Raw genomic sequence first — 11,377 nt, forward strand, 5'->3', positions numbered from 1 at the left:
GCAGGTCATAGTTCAGATTGCTCAGTAAGTTTACGAGTCTCTCACTTTGTTTCAAACGAATGACTGTGTTTCCATCACTATCAGTTCTCACATTTTAACCAGTTAAACTATCATTTTTCTTTAAAAGGCTTTAAGAGGGAAAGAACAATGGCAGAATCTTCACTAACAGCAAGAAAAACCAGGAGAGAGAGTATCAACAGTTTACCTCCATGTAAGTAAATAACTAAGAAAAACACTTTGACTTTGACTTTTCTTTTATAATATTGAATATGTCCAGTTCAGGAATGAAAAGCAGATCAAATAATTTCAGCTTAACCAGAAAAATTCATGTATTTATTTATTTATTTATTTAGGTAAGTGGTTATGTAATGAGCTTCACATTTAGGTTCTGATCAGCTTGTCTGGGTTCATTTTACAATAATAACCAGCTGACTGTACATGATCTCTTCATATTTGAGTTTCTTCGGCAGTCTTTGTCTCTAAACACTCTTTACATTCAACCAGCTTCATGAGGTGCATCATGGGATTCTTCATAAACAGTATTGAAGGAGTTCACACTAATCCTAAATAATGTCTCTTTCCAGTAATGTCATCCTCCATGAGTTCACTGTCGGAGGAGATTCAGTGCTCTGTATGTCTGGATGTGCATCACTGATCCAGTCTCGACTCCATGTGGACACAACTTCTGCAAGATCTGTCTGAATAAGTGCTGGGACAACAGCCAGACCTGCAGCTGTCCATACTGTAAAGAAACATTCAAACAAAGACCTGATCTCAAGATTAATACCACACTCCGAGAGCTCGTAGATCACTGTAAGAAGAAAAAGTCCTGAGAAAAAAGCCTGAAGTTCTGTGTGACTTCTGTGAGGAAAGAAAGCTGAAAGCGCTGAAGTCGTGTCTGGTGTGTCAGAACTCTTACTGTGAAACTCACCTGGAGCCTCATTTGAGAGTGACACGCTTGAAGAAACACAAACTGATGGATCCTGTGAGTAATCTGGAGGACTATATATGTCAGAAAACATGAGAGACCTCTGGATCTGTTCTGTAGAGATGATCAGACATGTGTGTGTTCATTCTGCACCGAGACAGACCAAGAACCCACAACACTGTTCCTATAGAAGAGGAGAGTCAAGAGAAGAAGGTAGAAGTTATTATTCTTTTAAAGGACTGATATCATGAGGAATCAGATTTTATTTCATGTTGTGAAATAAAAGTTTATTATGAAAACATATTGTGTTTAATCTGTGTTATGATAAACGTGTCTGTGTTGTTCTCTCTATAGACTGAACTGATGAAGACACAGAAAGACGTGCAGCTGATGATCAAGAATAGAATCAAGAAGATTCAAGACATCAAACACTCAGCAGAAGTCAGAAAAGTGACTGAATTAAACAAGAATAAAATAAATGTTAATATTATTATTGAAACAAACTTCAATGTTTAGAGACATTGACAAGACATAACAATAACAAAACTAAAACACAAACAAATCAAACGAATGAGTGACAGCCCTTCACAGATGACTATCACACTAAAATATATACAGCAACAGCCAAATAAAAACAACAACTAAAAACAACTGTCCAGGGCTTGTTCTGCTCTCGTCCAGGGTGCAGGGTGACGTTTAAATACTTCATTTGAGGGATTCTGAAAACACATGTAGCCTATGTATGTGAACAAATATGTATGAGCAATAGTTACACAGATTCTTCTGTTAGCAAACACTGCTCATAATTTGTTGCCTGTCCTGGTTGACCAGAGAAACACAGAGAAGGAGAAAGCAGTCCGTGTCGAGCTCTTCACTGATCTCATCCGCTCCATTGAGAGACATCAGACTGAACTGCTGGAGATGATGGAGGAGCAGCAGAAAGCAGCAGAGAAAACAGGGAGCGAGAGCTGATTGAAGAGCTGGAGCAGGAGATCACTGAGCTAAAGATGAGAAACACTGAGCTGGAGCAGCTCTCACACACTGAAGATCACCTCCACCTCCTACAGGTCAGTCAACATGAATCTCATCTCTCTGATCAATGATGATGCAGGATATGACATGCTGAAGATTTTCTCCTCTCCCCTGATGAGGATTCTCCTCTCAACACCAGTCCTGCTGTAGATTCACTCATTCCCTGTGCAGCTCTAGAAACACCAGAAACTGGCCTGAGATCAGTATGAAGGACTGATGAGAGTCTGGAGACTCTGAGGAGAGCTCTGACTCAACTGAAGGACACTAAAGATGAGAAACTCACACTAAACGGTACATCAATACACACACTGATCAGATAGAAACATGATAAGTGTAACTCTATCCTTTAAATATAAGCTTCAGATCTGATGATGTTTTCTTGCCGTTAGTCTCTACAGAGCTGAAGTGGATGCAGCAGTATGCAGGTCTACAGTGTGCTGTATGCACTACACTAGTTTACATTCATTACACTCACTGCTTCATTACTGCATTACAATCTGATTACACACTGGATTAAATATTAAAACATCAGCGTCACAGAATATCTGTATTCTCTGTTTGCCACTCAGTGGATGTGACTCTGGATCCTGATACAGCTCAACCATATCTCATTCTGTCTGATGATGGAAAACAAGTGAGATGTGGAGACATTAGACAGAAACTCCCCAGACACACCCAGAGAGATTTGATACATGTGTCTGTGTCTTGGGAAAGGAGGGATCTCCTCAGGGAGATTTTATTTTGAGGTGCAGGTGAAGGGAAGGACACTGATTGGGATTTAGGAGTGGCCAGAGAATGCCATTAACCAGGAAAGGGACAGATCACACTGAGACCCAGTAATGATACTGGACTGTGATTCTGAAGAATGGAGATGAATATGAAGCCTGTGATGATCCTTCTGTCTCTCTGTCTCTGAGAGTGAAGCCGCAGCGGGTCGGTGTGTTTGTGGATTATGAGGGAGGTCCTGGTCTCCTTTTATGATGTGGAGTCCAGCTCTCATATCTACTCTTTCACTGTTCAGTCTTTCACTGAAAAACTCTATCCATATTTTGGGTCCATACCTTAATGATGGAGGTTAATAAACTCAAGCCCACTGATCATCACACACCCTGTCAGTTATAATAAATGAATTTACTCAATATTCAAAGCAAGATTAAAATAATGAATTTTATCATTAAAAAGCTGAAAACATTATGTGCTCCAGCCCTATTTTTGTTTTAATTTGCTTTTCAGTTTTAAAATCACTAAATGATCTTACATATTTTTGATGTAAATATAATATGCTTGTTCAGTAAATGATTTTTTGTTCAACTTTTCATAAATATTCCATGCCATTTTTCTACCTGACAAAGTGAAATTATAGCCTATAGCCACTTTTTAATTCTTTTTCTTTTTTAAATAATATTTTTATGTGAGATGTTGTTGTGTTTTACATGTTTTATATCTGCCTTGCTATTAGGATCTACCGTTGCATAGTATTTCTGGCACGTTCTACTGTCGCGCGGGTGTGTCGACGTCATCACGTCCGCAGTTCGTTGCGGGTTTCCTGCGCCGTTTAAGTGTTTTCTGTTAAAAGTTTACGTTCCTAAATATTGCATATTCTTTGTCTGTATCTTGGTTTAAACTGTCGATGTGGTGGTGCTGTCAGTGATCCTGGCTAGTTAATCCACATAGATCACAAACATTAATGCTCAGAGGGTATTAAGTTTCAAGATTATTTAATTACTTATTTGTGGGCACATTTTATACAGTTTTTATTTCAGGTATATCATATTCAAGTATAAAAAATTGACACAGAGCATGAATGTTATAATTAAAAATAATTAAGTAAAGAAAGGGATGCAGCATAAATGGACGTAAGTTTAAAATACGTTTGAAAGCAAACCGTCCTGTTATTCACACGTGGTGGTTGTCCCATTGGTCCGCTTGATGCGCTTGACGTCAGCGGGATTATGGGGTTACGGGTTGTAGTCTTTAATCACTCCCTCCGTCGTTCAGGGACAGCGAATGACGCGCGCCGCGATGAAGAACTTAAAGCGCGCCGAGTGTGGGGGCGTCTTGTCCGCATGTGACGTCTCTTTGTTTGGAGGCGGGGCGTCGCGGTCGAACTTCCACGCGGTAGTTGGTTGAGTTTGACAGCTCATCTCTAGCGGCTTGTGATCCCAGAGGAGCGTAATCTCACCGATCCAGTCCTGCATCAAGCTGCTAGAAACCGCAAGAACACTTTGACTTCAACGAAGGTTTTGCGTTTGTAAAGGGATGTCTGGGAACACGTGCAGTTTTTGGGAGGGCGTCTGTGTTTGTTCTGGGACTTTTTGGACTTTTACATTCAAAGCAGGTCAGGAGTTTCGTGGACACAGGCGATATATTGATAACCAAACAACTACATTTTCCTGCGCTTGCGTGATTTCTTCCTGTGTTTAAGTTATTTAAAAGCGTAGTTATTATGTAAAGTTTAATTAAGTGTAGGCTTTACAGGCGTGTACTAATTTGATCCTGTTTTAATTATTAATTTGACTTGAGGTCAGTTTCAAAACACCTTGATCAGCAGTAAGAGTCGACACAAAGCTACTGTTTTATTATTTCACATTGAAATGGGTGGATAATGGAGATATCAATAATTAGTTTGGGCGACTTTTATCAAACTGTGTGATAACCTGTTATTGTTTCTGTTAATTAAATATCCGTTCTGTGTCCTGCAGTTAACGGGGGTCTTGGACGACTGTTTCTGTGACCATCGAGAGCATGAGACGTCTTCAACAACTTCAGAATTTATCCTCACATTCGCAAGCTCACAGAGAGAGACTTCTTCCGATACTACAAGGTGAATTTATGCTTCAGCCCTCAGAGACTTGAATATGCGGATATGAAATGGTCAATCAGTTACTGATAAAGATTCATGCACTAAAACACCTAGTAAAGTAAAAACAACAACAAAAAAACCACACACAGTAAATTAAATACTTGTCTTTTTCTGTCCTTACTTAAGGTTGTTGCTGTTGTTATTATTATCTGTTAATATTTATATATATTTTTAGCCATTATTCTCAATGCTCAGAATAATACTTAATAGATTATATTTATTCTACTGTACATTGTATTTTATTATTTATATTTATATTATTAATATTTTAATTATATGTGTTTATTTATATCGCTTTATTTTAATGGAATTTATTAACAAAATGTATTTATTTTATTTTCGATTTTTATACTTGTTTTGAGCCATTTTAATCAATGCTAAAAGTAATATTAAATATTGATTCTGTATGTGGTATTTTATAGTGTGTATATTTTCTATTATATTATAAAATATTTTTATGTTATTTGATTTATTATACAGAATTCATTAATAAAATATATAATTTTAAATAATTTTAAATTCGTAGTTTATTTTATCTTTAAATATAAGCTTCAGATCTGCTGATGTTTTCTTGTCATTAGTGCTCTACAGAGCTGAAGTGGATGCCAGCAGTAATGCAGGTACAGTGTGCTTGTCTGCAATACACTAGTTTTACATTCATACACTCACTGCTTCATTACTGAACTACACATCTATTAAACACCTGGATTTAAATATTAAAAACATCAGCATCACAGAATATCCTGTTATTCTCTGTTTTCTCAGTGGATGTGACTCTGGGATCCTGATAACAGCTCATCCTAAAAACTCATTCTGTCTGATGATGGAAACAAAAGTGAGACATAGAGACCTTAGACAGAAACTCCCAGACACACCAGAGAGATTTGATACATGTCCCTGGTTCCTGGGAAAGGAGGATTCTCCTCAGGAGATTTTATTTTGAGGGTGCAGGTGAAGGGAAAGACTGATTGGGATTTAGGAGGTCAGAGAATCCATTAACAGGAAGGGAAGTGATCGTGAGTGAAGATGAATATAATAACGACGTGATGATCCTCCTGTCTCTCTGTCTCTGACGAGAAATATAATGCTTGTTCCGTAAATTATTTTTTGTTCAACTTTTTTCATAACATTCCTGCCATTTTTCTACCTGACAAGGTGAAATTGCCAAAAAAACAAACCTATGATAATGTCTGTAGAACTGAGATGCGCTGTGATCTTTCTGTTATAAGGAGTGAGACAGCAGCACACAATGCACAATAAATATCACAGAACATCACAAACGAAGGTCATGAAAACATTTAAATTTCCATATATTTTACACAATATTTTCACATTAATCGATAGGTTTGTTCATCTCATATGTAAAATTTTGAAATTAAGTAGGACAGATCCTTTCGCCAATGTTAGAATTATTTTTAATATGCCAATAAAAACTGTACGACAGACTTTCTCCAGGTCTTTATCACTTCATAAAATTATGCAAAACGATAAATGTTTACTTTCACGACAAAGTTACCACGTATTTTAACTGATTTAGGGCTTCTCTTTTGTGTTACAGTAGGTGGCCAACCAAAAACGGTGGTTCTACCCCCGCGTCTGTAAAGTGCATTTGCAGCTTTTGACCGCTGAGTGGCGTTTAATCACAAGTTACAAACAAACGGCATCAAAGCACATTTTCGCAAATAGACGTCAGTTTGCCTCACCAGAGTGTTATATGTTTGACGCAGTCGGGGAAATGAAAGAAAAACATATTTAATTATTCACAGATGAAAGTTTAGTTTCTTATGAAGATATGTGCTGTATTCTTAGAACGAATTCCAAGCAGGATAAATTCAAAACCTACCTCTGAGCCTGTGCTTTATATTTTCTCTTAGCTACATTAAACCCATATTTTAGATTTTACACATTTAAATAGTGTGCAGTATTATTATATATTAATATTAATTATGTGTTAGGCTATATTATTCAAAAGAAATTGTTGTTTACTTTGCATTGGAGCATTAAAAGTGGTAGCATATAGTGAGCTAGGCTTGCGTTTTATATAATTATTTCTTTATTTTAGTAAAACGTGAGGCGCACTGAAGTAAAGTTTTGATACCCATTATTTAGGCTAATTAAAATCAAGAAACGAATAAATTAAACCTGGACGACGATTTAGCTAAATCACTGAAACTCTAAAGAATGGACTGATTAATAAAACGTTCTTCACGTTTAAACTCAAGTTCTCTCATTATAATCAACAAATACACACACGATGTAAAAAAGAGCTTCATTACCTGACAACTCCAGTCTTCTTTATTGCTGTCATTTGTTTTTAAGTAAAATAATAATAATAATAATAAATAAATAAATTTGTTAGCCTAAATGCAGGTTTGTATAATATTCCGTAAAATATCAGTGCAAGATTTGCTGGGCGCGCATGATGCTGAGTGCTCGCAGCCATTTATATTTCTTAATGTTGTCTACATATTTTTAATTACAAATCATTGTTTGGTTTGATTTAGGAGAATTGCATGTGTGTGTATATATATCCGTATATCTATATTCTTTTGTAATGCATATGCCCAAAATTGATTATTAATATTCAAGTGTATTGTGCGAACATTAAAAAAATTTTTTTATACAACGCATGCATGACAGGGAGGCGCCCTCAAGTAATTTTTTTTTCCGATAATGAAATAACTGAAAATTGGGGTTGTCATCACATACATGAGAAAATTCTCATACAGCAAGCTTAAAATGTCTTTTAAAAACGAATTAATTCAGAACGAAAGCATTATGTAATCTGTGAGGGTTGTATTTTCTCTTTAAAAGCCTTCCTGTGGAGATGAGGTGGTTAGACGAGCACCTGTGAATTTATCTTGCAGCCGAACACGAAAACATTTGTTTTTATTAATAAATAAATAAAATGTCTCCTTTGTTCACATTGATTTGGGCCTACTTCGGCCGGTGTTTTGTGGGCAAACTTAATGCCTGTTCTTGAGGTGTGGGAATATATTAAGCTCATTATGGATTATAGCCTAGATGGTACCTTTAATATAAACAGACTTCGATTATTTGAATAATTAACAATGAACGGACTAGTCACCTAGACAAATATCTTACATGGGCGGCAGATACTATTACCCGTAGCAATACCCCTCTAACGACATCTCTTGTTTAAGTTTTCAAAGCATTTTATAATAGCGCGGTTTGCATAACAACTACTTCACAGGTTCTTCAGAATGTTCTGTAATGGAGAGATGTCTAAACACTGATTTTTTACTTGAAAAAACAACAAAACGAAATCTTAAATAAAATGATAATTTTTATGTTTGCAGAATGGCCAGCCCTTCTCTGCAGATATTGTGGCTTCTGGTTTGTGCAGTTTTAAATCAGCATAAGTCTACAAAAATATATAAAACACCGCTGTTGTGTTTTTTAGTCAGGTTCTGTTAAAAACAGCCCTATATAACGTTCAAACACGGATACTTTACGATGTCTGGACGCTGTTTGGGATTTTAGAAAAAACTTTCAATAATCTTGTTCCATAGAATAATTGCTATCCATTTTTGTGAAACACCTTAATATTTCACCACGCTAAAAGATACCCTTGAGTAATGAAGCAACAAAAGAAAACGGACACGACCGGCTTCCACACTCATGGGCTCCGTAGTTGTGATTTGGGCTCAACTCGCCCCATCGCAGTCTTGCAGACGACGCCTGCGCCATGAGTCTATTATGTAGGCATTGCGTGCGGTGTTAGTCTGACTGGAGCAGGACGCGGATTTTGTAAAAGTCGGAGCGTCTCACTCGCTCACAGCACCGCTCCATCGCGAATACAATCCATGCCAACAGCTCCGTAATATAACGGCATATTTAGCAAACACAATTCACATGATAAACATATTTAGCTATCAGCTTGATACAATAATCTCTCCGTCGATCAGAAGATTATAAGACCGGCAATAGTCGACGCGTTTGCTAGTTCTCAAGGGTTTGTCTTCCTTTTACTGATTAGTTTTCGGTGTTAAACGCATGATTTAAACAGATACAGCACATTCCACGTAATCGCTGTTGCAATCATGCATTCAAAACAAATGTAATCTTACAGTGCTGCTTCATCTGTAACTGATTTTGAATCTGTAAGAAATGCATCGATCTGAAGATAAAATAACTGACGAAAATGTACTGTTATATTCATCACAAACAAAATTTGCACAGCAAAAAAAAGTTTGCACACAATAGCCTAATCCCCTTTGAAACTCTCCTGTTATTTTATTTGTTTATTTATTTTTATTATTTTATTTTTATAGGCTACTATGAACATAATATTTTACAACGATAGCCACGGATCGAGTGCGGAGCGTTTTCGGGTATCAGTGAGCGGATTATAAATGTTCGGGAGCGCGGAGGGAAATTTAGCTGCTATCCTATCATACACGCTGCTGCCGGGAGTGAGATATTATGAAAAGACCGTCAGGTGTATACACCGGTTAGACAGTGTCTGCTATATTTTAAATATTATATAAGTAAATATATGAATACATAACCTAAACCAGGCGGCAACATATGAATTAGACTAGATAATATACTTACACTTGCTCTGTATTGCAATACACTGATATGCATAATACAAGCTACAACGCCGAGTATACACAATGCCTGTGGCATAGTATTAAACAAAACTTTAATATTTTGGATGTGAGTTTTTAATCGTGATTAATCATTTGAAACAGCCCTAGTTATTATTTATTTATTTTATTTTTATTATTAGGCAAACTATGAATACATATATTCAACTTTAGCCACGGAGCGAGTGCGGAGCGTTGTTTCGGGTATCAGTGAGCGGTCTAGTTATAAATTCGGACTGGTAAGGGAACGACTGTATATTCCACTCTTTTTGAACAATCTATTTGTCATTTGAATATTGATTTTAAGTAGGGAGGGTAAAACACGTCTAGCCAATGTAATCTAAATCGGATTTTTTGTGAAATAAAAAAATCGGGGATTTTTTTGGCCATCCTCCAGCCCCAAACAACAGTTTTTTTTTTTTTGTTGTTTAGTTTTTTTTTTTTTTAGTTAAGGCACTTCCTCTTAAATTATTTAATACTAATAAACTGTTATTGCTACATACAGTAGGCTAGTAACATTTGAAGTGGATCAAACCTTTCTTTAAGCTTGTTTTAAAACCAATATGTCCTTAAACCCGCAAGTGGAAACCCCATAAGACAACGAGCTGTCATGAAGGGCTAGTATTAAAAAAATAAATTACACCTTTAAAGCTAAGGTCTTTCCACTACCCCAATAACCCCAATACCCCTCCAGCTGATCACTGAACTCCGTTCTGTTTTTGGGCTGGTAAATGATACGTGTGTTGTAGTGTTACTGGGTTTGAACAAGCCTGCATTTCACAAGCAGCCCTATCTTTTTTCAGTATTTTTTCCCCAAAAATATTAGCCTATCACTTAACCATAATAATGGATTTTTGGATCAAAATGATCATTAATCATTATTTTTGAGAAAATCCGAGATGTTTGTTTGCAAGCGTATGCGAGAAGTTGACTTGCGGAAGGCTTTAAGACCAAGCGGAATCCTCCCCCAGCTGCTCCCGCTTCACAGCGAGCGCGAGCTCTAACGGACCCAGCTTCACAGTCCACGGTTTGATTTTACTAAATCAGTTTGAGCAAATACAACTTACTGACCATGAGCCCAACATTTAGCAAGGCGGGGAAACATTCAGTCTACCTGAAGAAATACGTATTTCATTGAGCTAATACTGTTAAATAGAGATAAAAAAAAATAAAAAAAAAACACTGTAGGCTATTCTTAAACTTGGAGCTCATTATATTGAAGTACAAGTCCAAACACCAGAAGCAACCTTCACTCTCTAAGTGTACTTTCACTGAAAAGTATGCATTTTATTTATTCACAGACTATATGGTTGAAATAATATTTTAGTTGAAAACTTTAAGTGCCATAGTTTAAAAAAAATGCATCATAGAAATGTTTCATAGATCTTGAGTTGTTATGCTTTAAAATCCAATGGACAGACATAGGCCTATATTATTGTACATTACAAATATTTGGATCGTCCCTTATTTTCTTAAAGAGTAAATACTTATTTTCTTCCAGAATAAACATTATAAATAAAGAAATAAACGAAAGAACCTCTATTAGCCCTTATCTTCCATTTCTGAAGTTAATTTGCAACTCTAATAATGATGTGTCTCCCCTGACAGTGGCACATCCTCAAAAAAATAAATATAAATAAAATAAAATGAAACCTTGTTAGAGCTATGTGAGCGATTAATAGATTAAAAAAAAAAAAAAAGTGTGTGCTTGGTTTCCGAAATGGAAAACGAATACAGCTCGTAAAAAATGTTATGATGAAAAAGTCATGATAACATATTATTAATTCATAGAAATAATTTAATCAAAATTAAAACCTTTTTTTTATAAATACCATATTCAACCTGAATTTTAGTACTATTAAACTGACTTTAAAATCTTAAGGAGTTTATAAGTTGAAAGGTAAAATGTCACAGTGCATGTCAAATAGTCTAAATGAATTT

At 36.1% G+C, this 11,377-nt stretch overlaps 1 long non-coding RNA gene across 1 annotated transcript; it reads left to right on the plus strand.

The window, feature by feature from the left end:
* Window positions 1-1,083: 1,083 nt before the first annotated feature.
* Window positions 1,084-1,777, plus strand: LOC109077353. Its single transcript, XR_006161191.1, has 3 exons — window positions 1,084-1,141; window positions 1,283-1,378; window positions 1,760-1,777. It is a non-coding gene; the product is annotated as an uncharacterized LOC109077353 (long non-coding RNA).
* The last annotated feature ends 9,600 nt before the right edge of the window (window positions 1,778-11,377 follow it).

This window comes from Cyprinus carpio, chromosome A11 (assembly GCF_018340385.1).
Source record: "Cyprinus carpio isolate SPL01 chromosome A11, ASM1834038v1, whole genome shotgun sequence".
Lineage (NCBI taxonomy): Eukaryota > Metazoa > Chordata > Actinopteri > Cypriniformes > Cyprinidae > Cyprinus > Cyprinus carpio.